The following is a 17,097-nucleotide window of genomic DNA, read 5'->3' on the forward strand; positions in this document are numbered from 1 at the left end:
TATATCGAGCGTATAATTTATGTCCAATGACACGCTCTCCTGAACTGCTGACAGTAAAAGAAAAGACTCCTTTCACTCCTTCCCTGTGAAAAATACAGGGCCAGGAAATGAGAATGCAGAATTCAGGTATTTTGATCTATTTAGAGAATCCTTGTTTCTGAGTAATCCACATAAGTAAAGTTTTATAACACTACTTAATGAGTAAACATTGGGTCAAGAAACATCCCAAGGATAAGATAACTTGCTACGTTTGAATAAAACCTATATTGTTTTCAAGCTTCTGGCCCAAACAGCATAATCATTTTCGCTCAGGTGATTTTTCTCACCTCTCTTATTGAATTGGCGCTGCTTCCAGAATAGTACATGTAATCCTCACTTTGCACGGTAGTGCAGGGCCATTTAAATGACCAAGCAAGCTGAGACCACACAAAGTGATCTCCATAAGTGATGGGGAAAATCACATATGCCCCATGATCTTTAAAAATGTTTCTTAAAACTTTAAAAATTCTCTCATCATAGCTTATAAATATATAAGGAAATTTAAAAAATACTATTTACTTAGTACATTGTGATTTAAAATATTAGAACCATTGAGAATTCAATTTCTTTGTACTTTCAACAAGAATATTTTGAACAGTGCTTGCCTTCTCTTTGTCATTGTATAACTTAAGATACAAAAAAAGCATCTTTCCTGCTTCAGGGCATTGTCATGGTGCTGTCTAAGTTTTGATCAGCTTCAAACGTTTTAGCCTTCATGTTTTCAATATTGTAAAATATTTAAATATCTCTGAGAGTTCTCTCAATGTGAAGTCACTTTCTCTAGAGCAGCGTTATCCTTTTTATCACAACCTCTTGCCCAACTTATGTAAATAAGTTCACTCACACTAAGTTCCTCTGGCTACATATCCACAGTCTCTCAATGGACCAAAGTCAACATTCCCACAGTCAGCTATTTCTTCTACAGCTCCATTTACGTTCATTTAATTTGCTATCTCTTGTCTCTCCAAGGTACTTTCATCTTTGTTGACCAATTCATCTGTTGATTATTCATTTGTGTCAAATATCATATGGGCCTATCACTGGGAGACAAAGAAGCAACACAACAACAGGCTGACTAACAGATATGCAGTGGCCAATCACCAACTAATTTTAAAAGAAGTGACATGATTCACGATGGGCACCTGTTACGGACACCGTGATTATGGACTGAAGAGCCCGCAGGAAGTGTGCACTATACGCACTTACTCAGTTAATATGCCATGGCAACTAAAATTCTAACCATATTGTTGAAGGACTGGTGTTAAGTAAGTCACAGTAACTGAAATTCATGCATATGGAAACTGTGCAAAGCAAATAGTGACTTGCTATAAATAGAAATTATGTGTTTATTTCTTTATTCATAAGGCCTTACTTTTGGAAACAAATAGCTCTTCTTTCTAGGTATACTTTAAGAATATGGGAGAAAAAAGTAAACAGAATAATAGGATCTAGTGAGAGTTCATTCTCATGTACATATCTGCATTGTACTTTAATAAATAACTTAAATAATATTTATTATGACAGACATTTTTCTAAAAGCTTTACAAACATGGTCTCTTTTAATCATCTTAGCAGCTAGTTACTATCTTAGCAGCTAGTTACTATCTTAGCAGCTAGTGACTATCATTTTGCCTCTTAAAGATGGGAAATAAGAACAAAGAAGGTAAGTGACTTGCCTAAGGTTACACAGCGAGTAAAAGGAGGAGCAAGATTCAAACCCAAGCACTCTGGCTTTGGAAGCTGTGCTTTCTTTCAGCCATAATGCTGCCTTGTGCCATCGGCATGTGTCACTAACTCTGCAAGTAACATATTATCAGGTCATTGCTCTTTCTAGTAGAGTTCTGTTTCATTTATTGTTGTAGTTTATGGTACAGAATTCAATAGACAAAATTGCATTGTTTGCAACAGAGATTACTAAGACCCCACACAACTTAGTGGGGAGGTTGTGCCTCCCAGCATGAAGGTAGAGAAAAAAACAAAACAGGGCCCTAACCAGTTTGGCTCAGTGGATGGAGCGTCAGCCTGCAGACTGAAGGGTCCCGGGTTCAATTCCAGTCAAGGGCACATGCCCAGGTTGTGGGTTCTATCCCATCATCATTGATGTTTCTGTCTCTCCTTTTCCCTTCCTCTCTGAAATCAATTAATATCTACACTAATAAAAGAGAAAAATGGTAATTGGCGTACGACGATACCCTTTTCATTGGCTAATCAGGGCTATATGCAAATTAACTGCCAACTATGATTGGCAGTTAACTGCCAACTAAGATTGGCAGTTAACTGCCAACAAGATGGCGGCTAATTTGCATATGTAGGCACAATGCAGGGAGGAGAAAGGGAAAGCAGGAAGAAGCCCCCTGCCACTGACAGTGATTGGAAACCCAGGGGGGAGCTAAGAGCTGGGGGGCAGGGCAAAGGCGGCCCTGGGGCCGCCTTTGCCCTGCCCCCCAGCCATGAGTGGAGAATCAGGCGCCTTTGCCGCCCTGGCCAGTGATAGCAGGAAGTAGGGGTGGAGCCAGCGATGGGAGCTGGGCACGGTTGAAGCTGGCAGTCCCAGGAGTTAGGGGTCCCTTGCCTGGGCCTAAAGCGAAGCCCACGATCGCGGGGCCGCTGCAGCTGTGGGTCCCCACTGCCCGGGCCGGACGCCTCAGCCAGAGGTGTTAGGCCTGGGCAGGGGCGGAGCCTGCAACCACGGGGAGCTGGGGGTCCCCTGCCCAGGCCTGACACCTCTGGCAGAGGCCTCAGGCCTGGTCAAGGGGCCGATCCGGTGATTGGTGATCGGAGGGTGATGAGGGTCAACTCCTCTGGCTGAGGCATCGGGCCTGGGCGGGGGGCGGAGCCGGGGATTGGGGGATATGATGGTCCCCTTGCCCAGGCCTGAAGCCTGGGTCAGAGGCATCAGGCTTGGGCGGGGGCCAGAGCCAGTGATCGGGGGGAGATGGGGGCCCCCTGTCCAAGCCTGATTCCTGGGCCAGAGGCCTCAGGCCTGGGCGGGGGCCAGAGCCAGTGATCGGAGGGAGATGGGGGTCCCCTGTCCAAGCCTGACACCTCTGGCGGAGGCGTCAGGCCTGGGCAAGGGGCCGATCCTACGATTGGAGGGTGATGGGGGTCAACGCCTGAGGGCTCCCAGTATGTGAGAGGGGGCAGGCTGGGCTGAGGGACACTCCCCCCCACCACACACATCCAGTGCACGAATTTCGTGCACCGGGCCCCTAGTATATATATAAAACACACACAAAAAAACCACAGGGATCATGAAATGAATAAATCTCTACTCAGATTACAAGGATCTCTTAAGGGAAATATGCAAGCCAATTCTACTGAAATTTAAATGGCATCAATTTTCCTTTGCTTTCCAAACAACTGTCCATCCCTCCAACCACTAAACCTAAAAATTATAAAAGTTAATTTTAGTGAACCTGACAAACATATTAGAAGGAAAAATAACTGTAGGTACACGCAACTGATAAAACACAGCAAGTTCAAAAATATTATGTCTGTTTGGAGTAATCAGATAACAGTCTGCTTCATTGGAATTGTGGTTAAAGTTTAAAATGGTTGTTTATTTTTAAATCTCCTTGTGTTTCATTGCCACTTCCTGAATGTCTGCTTGGTGCCTAGCAACTGCCAACCATCCAATTTTCAATGCTGTCTTTTTCTCTCTTTGGCAAATAAAAAGAAAAACATCAAAAGGTTATGCAGGCTGTTACTAAAAATGACGTACTTCATAAAATGATATGAATGACCTGAAATAAGTCATTCATGACTATAAGATCACAAAGTAGAGTACAGTAGAGGGTCTATTTCATATAAAGTCTTTTCAATTCCTGAGTCCAGTTCCACTAGTTGTAAGAACTTCTTTATTATCTATACAATAGATCTTGGTTTATGAGTGATTTCACTGAAAAGGAAGAAGAAATGAGAGACTCTATACTAAAGGAAAATTAGTGAAATTGTGTAAGAAGTATATGAACTAGAGACAAGAGACAGACTTTATCCCAGACCAGTGAATTAACCAATGTAGTCACCAGTTTCTATTAAGAAGAATCAAGCTATATGACCTCTAGTTAATTCAAAAATTAATAATATCTTAAGAGATAGATCATAAAGAGAACTCAAAAAAGAAAAAAGGAGAATAAAACTATTTGATCTCTAAATTCCTTTCAGTTCAAAATGTGAATAATTCTACAAAAGCACTTTAATTATTTTAAGGTCATCCAGTAAACTGTAACCTTCGTTACCGCATGCTGTTCAGTGCTGAAATGCCTTAATTGGCTTCCCATTTCTCTTAGAATACAATCCAAATTCTTTTTCATGGCCCAGGAAGCCCTGAATGTTCTCTCTCCACAAGCTTCTCTCCATTCTCTCTGTTCCCATGCCTAGGTCAGTTATTTACACTTGCTAAGCTGATGTCTGTCTCGCGGGTGTTGCCCATCCTTCTCCTTAAACATCTTCAGTTCCAACTTCTTGGCCTTTAGGTCTCAGCTTAGATGTCACTTCCTCTTAGAGAGGCATTCCCTGTTCAGCTGATAAGAGGGAGCTTTTCTTTATCACCTACTCTATAGCCCGTACCACAACTTGCAATGATCTGATTACTTGCGCTTATCTGCTTTCTTCTATAGAAGAGCATTAGCTGCCTTATTCCACCATGTGTCCCCTTGAACAGTGCCTGGCAAATAGTAGGCATTAAATAAGTATTTTGAGAATAAATGAATGATCATATATCATTTACTGATGCACCATTAATGCCAAAGGAAAATGCTTGCTATGTAGTAGGCAATTCACTATTTTCTAAAGTATTTTCTTAATGTAATTGAATGAGTGAAACTTTTTTTTTTTTTTTTTTTTTTTTTTTGAATGAGTGAAACTTTATCACATTCTTATAAAGGTGTCAGTATGAATTATCAACTATTTATTCTGTATCACTGCTATAAAATATTTCCACAAACTTGGTAACTTAAAACAACACAGTTATTACTTTATAGCTCTGGAGGTCAGAAGTCTAACATGAGTCTCATGGAGCTAAAATGAAGGTATTAGGAGAGCTGCATTCATTCTGGAGAGTCTAGGTAGAATCTGTCACCTTGCTTTTTCCAGTTTGTAGAAGATGCCTGCATTCCTGGGCTCCTGGCCCCAATGCCATCTTTAAAGCCATGTGGCCATTTGAGTCTTTATCCTGCTATATCAGTCTGACAATGATTCCCCTGACTCCTTTCACTTATATGCGCCCCTGTGATTATATTGAGCTTACCTGGATAATCCAGAAGAATCTCACCTAAACATCCTATTTAATCACATCTGCAAAGTCAATATATTCACAGGTTCCAGGGATCAGGATATGGGTATCTTTGGGGGCCATTATTCTGCTTGCCACGTTGTCATTTGGTATGATTCTGGGAACAAATCACCCTTGTCTTGGGTAATCCATTGAAACCTCTTCTCTTTCAAGCATGTGCTACATGGTCTCATTCTGGAGATAAATTTTCCGTAAATAATCTTATTTCTCATTTTCCCCTCTCTGGGCTTTGGCCTGAGGGTGTGAGTAATAATCTTTTGCATAAATTGAACTACTATCTTATATGCATGTAAATAGCCTAAAAGTAAACATTGACATCTCTGGACAGACTAAAGAAGAGTCATTTCTGTTGCTGATAGAAGATAATTATAAGAAGAGAAAACACATTCTATTCTCATCATCAAAATAAGGATGACAACATGTATAATGTAAGAAGATAAAATTCAGTGAGGGTCAAACCAATTGCATCATTATTGGAAGGATCTATCTTTCTAAGGGATGAAGGTGGGATTTGTTTTTTATTATGAAATTTTAAAAAAATAACTCCTCAGAATCTTAACGAAGAAAAGGAATATTTCACACTCAGAACAGACACCAGGATACAAAATTACAAGTGTTTGACCCCAGTCCTCTCCCCTTCTCCTCTATGAGCAGAGATGGGAAGGAGACAGTGAAGCAAAGAAGCAATTCTGTAAAACAAAGACTTCAGATCCCTACAAATATTATTAAAATATAAACTTCTGTTTTGCTTTTGTAAAAGGAGACCAGGGCACAAGGGCAGGATGATGGACTCCAAAGCCTGCTTTGAGCGAAGACAGTTCTCACTTGCCTAAGGTAAGTCAGCCTGCACAAGTAAGCAAACCCAGGGGCCTAACACATCAACCTGCCATCTATATGTTCTATCTGCCTTGGCACAGCTCGTGTTTCTGGCATTATTTATGAAGGCACTCTTGCTATATTTGCACAGCATGCAGCATTGTTCACAGCAGGATTCAGATTATTGTCAATGAATAATAACCCAAAAGCTCCTAACCCTTTTGTGCTGATGCCTAATAACTAAAACAGAAAATAGCCACTTCTCTGTGTTCTGCTTAAGTTTATAGTACAGCCATAAATAACCTACCAGCAGCAGGAGCCATTGGGCATCAGTGACCACCACAGCAAAGTTACAAGTTTTATTGTTCTCTATTATACTATAAGCAATATTTATTACTAAAACTTTAGTGATGCACCCTAAATGTGGACATCAGAATTTTCTGATATCTCATATTGCTTGAGTTGTTAATCAAGCCAAAGTATACATCAGGTCTGGTTTGGGAACTTACTGTGAAAAAATGGGAAGAACATGCAGAGAAGTGGAAATCCCTACATAGGCATTATTCTCTCCAAATTATTACAATTGCATGGAAATTCATCTTCTAGCATTCAGTGGACAATGGAGCTTTTGTTCCTACCAACTGGTTTACCTTGTTTTGGCTATTTTCTCTCTCTTCTTTTTCCTGATCCAAGATAATCCTGTATAATAAAAGCATAATATGCAAATCAACCAGAGGAATGACCAGTCACTATGATGTGCACTGACCACGAGGGGGCAGACACTCAATGCAGGAACTGACCCCTGGTGGTCAGTACACTCCCACAGGGGGAGCGCTGCTCAGCCAGAAGCCAGGCTCATGGCTAGAGAGTACAGCAGCAGTGGTGGGAGCCTCTCCCACATCCGCTGCAGGCTGGTGGTAAGGAGCGAGGGGTTCCGGACTGCGAGAGCACCAGACTGTGAGAGGGATGTCTGAAATCCACCCCCCCCAAGGGGGATTGGGCCTAAGCCAGCAGGTGGATATCCCCCAAGGGGTTCCAGACTTCGAGAAGGCATAAGGCAGGCTAAGGGACACCCCACCCCCCAGCCAGTGCATGAGATTCATGCACTGGAGCTCTTGTTTTACTATAAACACTAAACATAAACATAAATCTCCCATGGAGACTTTGACTGAAATTGCTGTATTTTTCCTTTGGACTATAAATCTATTATATAAAGTTACATTTACCTCTATTTTATGTTACTAAGCAATTATTCCTAATCATATTTTCCCCAACAGTACCTTAACATACCTGACCCTAATGTCCCATCTTAAGGGACCACACTAAACTGACTTGTCAATTCAGGTCATCTATTTCAAATAGCCCAGAAGAGTTGTAAGCCAAAAAAGAAATTGCTTAGAAGTTTGGGGTGGGGGGGAGGGGGGAGACTAAATTACAATTCCAAATATTGTTAACAATATAAGTTTATAAATCAAGAAAATAAAAATTCACTTAACCTATCCTTTTTATTAATTAAAATAGTACAAGCATTTGAATATATATTATTGTCAATACAAAGTATTTCAAATATTTTATGATTACTAAAAGATGTAAAGGCTAGCCTGATCCAATATACCATTGTTCTAGAGAATGGAACAAAATAGACTTTCCCTAACATTCTTGTTTATTAAAAAGTACAGGAAATGCATTAGGTTCAGATGGCCATCTCTTGGAGCTTATCACCAAGAACAGCTAGAACAACTATGCCAGCTTTAGTTCCTTCTGAATCCTCTCCTCTACTTGTCCCACACTGTTCTTGTTCCTAGCTGTCTGGCCTGCAACATTTATCTCTTGCTTTAGTTATCTATACACGCTATTCAGAGTCATAAGAAAATGTACATATAGTTTCCATGAGCTTTAGCGAAAAGAAGTTAAACAATAAACTCATCTAAATTGTCCAGAGTATCAGCAGATAGTGAATTACCTTTATTTTCTATGAACTTGTATAAAATTCAATAATTAGGTTGCCACATTTATTCTTCTATAGGCAATAACTTGCTAAAACTTTTGTTTAGTCTATTCCAAATATCAGCACTCATAAAAAAAATAAATGTAATTTATTAAGTAGTCATTCTTTTCTCTCTTGACACCTAAAATAGGTCAAATTTCTTATTCAGAGATCAAAAAACCTCATATGTATATGTTAGGGTTCTTTGTTGTTTTCTTTTTGACAATTGAATTGAAGCAAATTAGGTATCAATTAGGTAAAGTTTTAAAACTAATTTCAATGATAAATAAGGGTTGCAAAGTCCTACAGTGAGGCCCAGGATAAAGTGCCAGCCATGAAAACAGGCAAACCTGCAATGAGCCCTTCTATGTGATGTCTGTATTCCTTTGCATTATCTCAACCTTACCTCCCTTTAAGTGGTTAGTTTCTCAATCCCAGCAAGTCTGCCTCTTTGGTGATTAGCATGAGAGGTAGCGTTTAAAAGATGCTCTGGCCCTGGCCTGTGTGGCTCAGTTGGTTAGAGCATCATCCTGTGCACCTGAAAGTCGTGGGTCCAATTCCAGGTCTGAGCACTTGCCTGGGTTGTGGGCGCGTGCAGGAGGCAGCTGTCGATATATCTCTGGTATTCATGTTTCTTTCTTTTTCCCTCTCTTCCTCACTCTCTAAAAAATCAATAAAGTATGTAACCTTAAAAAAAAGTGCTCTGGAAGTTCTGAAGAACGACTCCAGCTTCTCTATATATTTCCCCGGATGCTCTTACAGTAGGACCAGGAAGCCTCGCCATCTGTAAGAATTACCACTGAGGATTTCACCAGGGATCTCAGGACTTGATCATGCCCCTCACACAATGCAGAGGGATCCTTTGCAAACACCATCGCTAAAAATGTCTGTGTAAGATCCAAAGTTCTCCTGGGATATTGCACCCACAGAATCACAAGGGGCCAACGCCAGAAAAGCTGCTTCCACCATGCTGGCATCAGACCTAGGCTATACAGGCATTCTGCAGTGGTCGCTGTGCCTTTAATTCTAAGTACATACGTCTTCTTCAAACGTTTCTTATCCAAAACCCCTGAAATATCTTATTTCCCCCAATATCAAGTGGCAAATACTCTATAACTGGATATAATTTAATTTCTATGTAAATGAAATTACATTTTCATTTATGTTTCAATTGAAGCTGAAAAAGTCACTGTGTCTGGCTTATTAAAAACAAAAAGATCGAGTAGAATGAGTTTTCTTACATGGACTAAAGATAGAATTCTCAATTATATTTATACTTTTCAATTTGGTGACATGATTATAGTGAATCAGACTTGTGACGTGTCTAAAATGTCTAGGGTTTTCTTACTCAGCCAGCAACTTTTTAGTCTTCTTTCCTTATTAAAAGCTCATGAACTCACTGTCTCACTTTTCCTTTTCTATCCCTACATTGATATCATAGTAGTCACATATTATCTTGACAATTAGAAGCGATCACTACTCCTTTTCGGACAACCTTGTTGAATGTAACTTTTATGATGTCTGGACATCATGAAGGCACTTACCTCTTATGACTGCTTTATTTATGTTTAAAATAATTTTAAAAGTTCTTACTTTCCCCTGGATTTTTGTCATGAGACATTTTAATTCCTCTGGGGTGATATTATCATAGAAGTTGACAAAACTCAATTGACACAGAGACTCCAATAATTCTATGTACAGGGTCATGCAATTAACATACATGTAACAGCCTGACTTGGTGTAGCTCAGGCCTGAGAGTCAACCTATGAACCAGGAGGTCACTGTTCAATCCGGTCAGGGCACATGCCTGGGTTGTGGTCTTGATCCCCAGTTGGGGCCTTGCAGGAAGCAGCCCATCAATGATTCTCTCTCATCATTGATGTTTCTATCTCTCCCTCTCTCTGCTTCCCTGAAATCAATAAAAATGAATTTTAAGAAAATACATATAACATTGCTTGAGTAAACAAATAAATGCTCAGGAACATATAATTAAGTTAAGCATCCCTTTTATTTACTAAATTAATTTTAAATGACTCATGAGTTTAATGTTACATTATATGTAAGTAATCTAAGATAAATTTTTAAAACATGCCCAGAAATTTATGTGGGTCTTATAATCACTTATTTATATATATATACGGTTTTTTAGATGTGCCAAACACTTCATGCTTATCAGTGCACTTAATCTTTACAACAACTTTAAGTTAGTTTCTATTATCCCCATTTCACAGATGAAGAAGTTAAGGTACTGGAAGGTTAAATAACTTGGCCAAAGTCTTGTAACAAACAGTGGCATAGTCAAGATCCAAACACATGTCACCTGACTCCAAATTCATGTTCTTAACCGGTATGCAATACTGTCCCTAACACTTATTCCCAGCAGTTTCCCATCCGTGTATTACCCAAGATCCTGACCTTGCTGAACTTCTGTCAGCTGAGTTGTGACTGATTCACATAGCTGTGCAGGATGAAATTTACAATTTTGCAATAACACCTAAAGCTCCTACAGTTTTGCAATAACTACCCAAATTAACTGACAGAAGGTCTTGATTTAGAAATGCCAGATTTAGCAAATAAAAATATAGGCTCTTCATGTAAATTTGAATTTTAGGTAAACATCATTTTTAAAAATATAAGTATGTTTCATGTGATATCTTGGACATACTTACACTAAAAACATTTGTTATTTACCTACAATTCAAATTTAATTGGGTGTTCTGTATTTTCTCTGGCAACCCTATCCTGACTTCATTTCTTTCTCTAATGTTATCCACTGAACAGGAAGGGAATGCCCTTATGCAAATTTGAAAGCCCATCTTAATCATCAGGATGATCCCAAGAATGGTGCAGACTCCTCAGCCAACCAACTTCCCTGTGGTGGCAACTCCTCAGGTCCAGTGTCTGTGTGTGACTTAATGGTCTGATTTGCAGGGAAGCCTCCATTCCAAAGGTTTACTCCATACCTTTATATTTCAGTTGAAGCCCGAGTCACACATCAGCAAAAATTACCAAAGCATCAGCAAAAACTGTCACAAACTCCTAATGGTCATTCTCACTCCCACCATATTCCTGGTACAATAAAACATTCAAAAGTTCATAAAGACCTTCGTATTTCTCATTCTATTGCTTTCTGGGTGTTCAGTTTGCATCATTAAATGTAGAGACCAGATAGATGTTGTCTTTGAACGTCTGAGGACAGAATTGGGTCCTGGATGCTTTGTATCTGACTGTCCTAAAGCCTATGTCGAGGATCAGGCCAAAATGCATGATTCCATGTAAACTTAATTACTGGGTGAGCTTCCCATTACTGAGTTCACAGTGGCCTTGGAAAATACTGTCCTTCGAGGGATGCAAAGTCAGCCATGCAAAGTGCTATTTAATTGCTGCATTGAGCTTAAAAGCAGCCAACTCTATCATATTAGCCCTGTGTTGGTCACATCAGCAACTGCTGAATAACTTGTTGGCTGATTGACTGAAGGGCTATTGGAAAGGTACTGGGTAATTCTCTTTGCTATTAGATCAGATGTCCTTTTCAAGGGTGAACCCAGCAGGGCCCTAGAAAGCAATTGGGGGGAGCTGCTGAAAACTATTCATGAGAGCAAAAGAGAAGAGAATCACATTATCTGCACTCTATGCTGGATGCATAAGCATTGGAAATGGAGTTGTCACAGCAGTGAGAACAGAGAAAATGGCACAGGATTGCGAGTTTGGAGCTTGAGTTTTGGCCCTCTGCTAATAACCCCGTGGGAGGCCATGGGAGAGTTCATTCTCTCTGAAAGTTTAGCTAAATGTTTTCTAAGGTCACTTCTTTAATTTATAATTTTTCAACTGACTCAGACTTTTATGCATTTTATCAGGAAGAAGTTTTAGCCTTCTGCCCCATCTCAAATATTGATTTGCTGCTTTTATTCCTCAACTTTCTAACCAGATCACATACTTGAAAATGTGATATCAGTTCTCATGAATATCCCAATTATTAAGGGAGTTCAACTAGTTAGGTTAATCAGTATGGCCCTGGTGTTATGACACAATTGATCCTTTTTAGTTATTCATTCTTTTATTCAGTACATGCTGAAATTTTAGTCAGTAAATATTTCATACTTATTAAGAACCTACTACATGTTATGCACTGAGCCAGGTGCTGGTGAGAAGGTCCCCAGCTATAGAGCTATCATCTCAGTAGAGAAATAAGAATGTAAACAGAATTTCAACAAATTGTAGGTGTTATAAAAGAAGTGTTGGTGAAGAGCCATGGGAGCCTAGAGGGAACGTGGCCATCACCTGTCTGAATCAAACAGAGAAAACTTGCACAGAGGAGGGACTGTTTGAGCTGGACTTTGAAAGATGAGGTTGTCAGATGGAAGAGGTAGGAGAGGCATTCTGGGCAGAAAATACAATATTATTCTGCAATTATAAGCACAACTAATGTGAGCTTCAAGGTAAAGCGAGGTTGAAAAGGCTAAAGAGGCCAGATTTGATGGCCAAAATGTCCCAGAATAAAGAAAAAATTAATATATGTAGAAAAAATTTAAATAAGTATGTATGTTTGTGATGCAAGGGTTGAGATTAAGAACATGAGCTCCTGCCCTACAAAAAAAATATATATTGAATAGCATGGAGAACACCATGATCTTCCATAGGCCAGTCTTTAGAACAAAAAATTTTGTTCTTACATCAACTAAAGATTCTGTATGGAGTTTCTCACTTTTCTTAACATTTGGTCTTCACAAAGCTTACTTCTCATTGATGCCCAAACTATAGTTCCCTTCTTTCCCCAGCAAGTACTTGCCATGGTGTGACATCATTGATTACTACTTGCAGTGCCTTGTCTATTCATCTGTTTATTTGCTTTGAACTTGAAAAAATATTTTTCTTTGTGCAGACAATATTTCTTGAATTTATGTTTCCATTATTGAGTAATGAGTTAATTTCATATGTACTCCAAACTTGTCAGTTCCTGGCACAGTGTTTGACATAGCAAAGCCAAAAATCACATATTACCAGCTTGGAATAGGAACCATCTTTTCTCCTTACATTGCACTAACCTTCACATCTCATATTTCCAGGGGCCTTACTATCCTTCAATGAATAGTGGTCAATTTTTCTATTTCATATATGTATTATATTTTATAGCTTTAAAAGCTCTGAGGTTGACTTATAAATCGTAAAGAAACCCGTCTCTCTCTAAATATATTAGAAGGAGTTAAGGTGCTGAAATAGAAACAGATGGGGGGAAAAAGAGATATAATTAGAAGTCAGCAGAAACTGTGGCTTTCCTATTTGTATTGCATGGTTCCTTTCATTGACTATAATGTATGAGCTTCAGTATAATATGTAATGTGGTCATCAATTTTAATTTTTCCAGCCTTTCATTTGACTGTTGCTGCCATTCCCATCCAAATCTTCAAAGGACACTGTCAGGATGATTATCACAGTCACCAGATCTTTCTTCTATTATAACACTGAATATGAGCAACCTATTTTTTCTTTGCAACTTGGGATCACAGAGAGTTAGTATGCTCACTCTGATAACCATCTTTTTCCGAAAGTACAGCTTTTAGGAGCATAATCACAATTACCTGTTCTCTAAGTAACTCAGTTGATATAATAATTAATAATACTAATATGGCTTTTTAGGGAAATATTTAATTCTATTCCACGTTTAAATGGTTACAGCACATTGAATTGCACCCCCTGCCTCTACCCAGTTAAAGCAAGGCTTGCATTCTCATTTGAAGACATAAGAAAAGACAGTGCTCTCAAACTTGGCCAATTCACCGAAAGATATCTCTGATGTTTAAATGCTTTACCTGAATACTCTTCCATAAGCATATCAAAGCCGGGAGCCTCCTTCTTTCCTCTGATGTTGTGCTTTGCACATTATCACAAACCAAGTTTATGCAGGAATCAGTAGTTAGTCCTAAAATTCATGAATAAATGTGATGCTAGTCAGTGTTTTAATTCAAGGGAGATGCTTTTAACACAAATCTATATAGGCAGACTTACTGAATTACCAACCTTAGTGAATGTTTACATTCTCTTAGTTCACTTGAGATTCCCCCAAGAACTAAGAAATCAGGACATTCTTTAATTAGATTGGTAGTTATGTCTTTTTATCTAAAACTTGAAGAAATTCACTTGGTGTCTGATTATAACATTACTATCTGATAAATGTCTTTCCCCTGGAATAATCAAATATACAAGTAATTTCCCAGTTATTCCAATAAAATTATGAAAGAAAACTAGGTAAACTGTGAGTTCTTGGCTTCCTACCATACATTCAAAGCTAAACATAAAATTTCTATTCTGACATCCTTGCTGGCTGCAATCCACTTCACTCACTAGTTACAAGTTATTGTTTTTCTCACCTAATTCTATTACTCATATAATTCTTAAAATCTCTCATAAAATGGACATGCATATAGCATCTTCTGTGCTTCTGAGATGAATTTATGACTGAAATTTATTAGCATCTAAGGACAGCAGAAAATACTCATTTGAACTCATAGTCTTGTGAATATAGTTGACAATATATGCCACGCAGTTCAGTTCACTTTAAGCACTGTCAGACACACACACACACACACACACACACACACACACACACACACACACCATGATATTATAAATAATGGCATTCTGCATGGTAGACAATTATGTTTTGAATAATTAGTCTCCATTAATATCCTCATAGGTAGTTGTGTTTACAAATAAATGAAGACCAGCTTAATTGCAATATTCAGAATAATAATTAATGGCATGAGTTCCGAACTGACATGTAAGGCCTATTAAGTAAGGAATGTTTATTCTTGTTCACCACTGTACCTCATTACCTAGAGCAGTGTCTGGATTCTACTAGGTTTTTAAAAATATATTTATTTGTTTAAAAAATGAATAAATAAATTACCTAGAAATAACAAGTGGGAAATAATTTCCTCCTTTTTAAATTCCTTTATAGTAGAGCAATATAGAGGATATATTTCAGAGGAAGAGAAAACACATATTTGACCACATGCATTTGATTCAGAAACAGTAGCTGACTTGAGCAGGACTTTAGATGAATATTGCCCCTTAATAGGAGAATCTATAATTACTTAAAAGTTGAAAATCACAATGATTTCCAGTCGCTGAAAATTCTTATGTGCAGCAAGTTGCGGTAACCAAGGAGATTAGTGCGTGGGGGCTGACAAAGGGCAGAAGTGAATTCAGGTGAGCACATTGAGCTCAGACTCTCTGTGGAATGTGCATCTGAGCATGATGCACTTACCTGCTTAGATCTAAATATCACAGTCATCTGTCTGGTTGGAGATAATTGGTCTAACATACCTGGCTTGTGGAGAAAAGCACGCAATGTGCCTGGTCCATGGGAAAATAGAGTCCTCCACAAAGTGTTAAATCTTGGCCACTTATGCACTAGACCCATCGTTATGCTAACCCCTCATTTTCCCTCTTTGGCTGAAAATGTTGGAGTTCTTACAGCTTTCCCTTTTGTGTGAGAACAGTATAAAAACAGGATGATGGAAACAGGTTTTAACAAGACAACTTTCTAGCCAAGTAATTCATGTTATAAGACATGGAACTTGATTTTCCTGTTTATCCTGCTGGTCTTTAACCTGGCCTAAGTCCAAAAATTTAAGTGAGGTTGACTCCATTGGGACAAACCTAATCTTTCATCAGACCTGCTCCACGAATCTTACTGGGATTTCATGGTGCTCACAAGAACTTCTGAATAGATAGGGCCCACCTATTAGATTTTAAAAATTAAATCGGAAGATATTTGCTGGCAGACTCAAAAAAGCATGTTTCATAATTGTTAAAGAATCCTGCTACATCATGGAATATGATGGTAAATGTATGGGGAACAAAGAGAAATAATAATGAAAAGGAAAACTAAAGTAGGAAAAAAAAGCCAGAGACTTAACACCTTTGGGATTTCTCCATCCTCCGGCTCTATCTGCTTGCTAACTCTGCCACTTGTTCACAGATGTTGTGTGGATCTCAGCCCAGGTGACTACACGTGCTAGTCGCACTGCCAACTCCAGCATCCCCTTTCCTCTCCGAGTACAGCCAGGAAGGTGTCACTGGGAAAGCTGAAATACTATCTGAGAAAAACAAACGAACAAAAAAAGCACTAACTTGGACACAGCCTAGGGGAGGGAAGGCTGAAGAGAAGGTAAGCCATGGGATTCAGATCAGTTCACATGCCTGCTGGGCTTGCTGCACATTGTTCTTGGTTAAGACTAAACTAAACTAAACCAAACTAGAAACCTGAACATTTTACTGATTGAAGGGAATTTAGAATTCATCTGGCCCAAGATCCTCACTTTATAGCTATGACATTTATGGCTGAGATATAACCCTTACGACTAAATAACTGAACTTGAGGATCCACAACTACCTACAAAGGAGATCGATACGCTGAGGCTGAGGGCATGGCCAACTAACACTTTATAGATCTGTATTTAATTATAGATCTGACTTTAGGTAGTACAAAGGCAGCAGTATATTTTATGTATTTATGTATTTATTTATGTATTTTATGTATTTATGTATTTATTTTAATATATTTTTAAATATAATCAGCACATCAATTTAGTAATGTATAATTTCCTGTAAGTGAAAATAAACAAACCCTATGATGTGCCAAAAAGAAATTGCTCTCTTGGAAATGTAGTGTAGTAATTGCCCTGATCTGCATTGCAACATATCAGCCACTTCCTTAGAAGCGAATGGGATGAAGGCAATTTGGAGCTTTTCTGAGAATCCAGCAATGAGGAAGCCTTTTCTAACCTAAGCGGTCTTTATTTTTAAGGGAAATTGGTTTAGTCACTGTGGTTAGGGGAATTCCTCTGGATGTATTCCTAGAAAAAAATAAATCCATCCTTCCTTGAAACTATGAGATATTAGACAAATTCTTCACATATTTCCATCCATAAGTGTCTGTAATTATTGAGAAGCTGTA

The sequence above is a fragment of the Myotis daubentonii genome, chromosome 6 (genome assembly GCF_963259705.1).
Source record: "Myotis daubentonii chromosome 6, mMyoDau2.1, whole genome shotgun sequence".
In the NCBI taxonomy this organism is placed as follows: Eukaryota; Metazoa; Chordata; class Mammalia; order Chiroptera; family Vespertilionidae; genus Myotis; species Myotis daubentonii.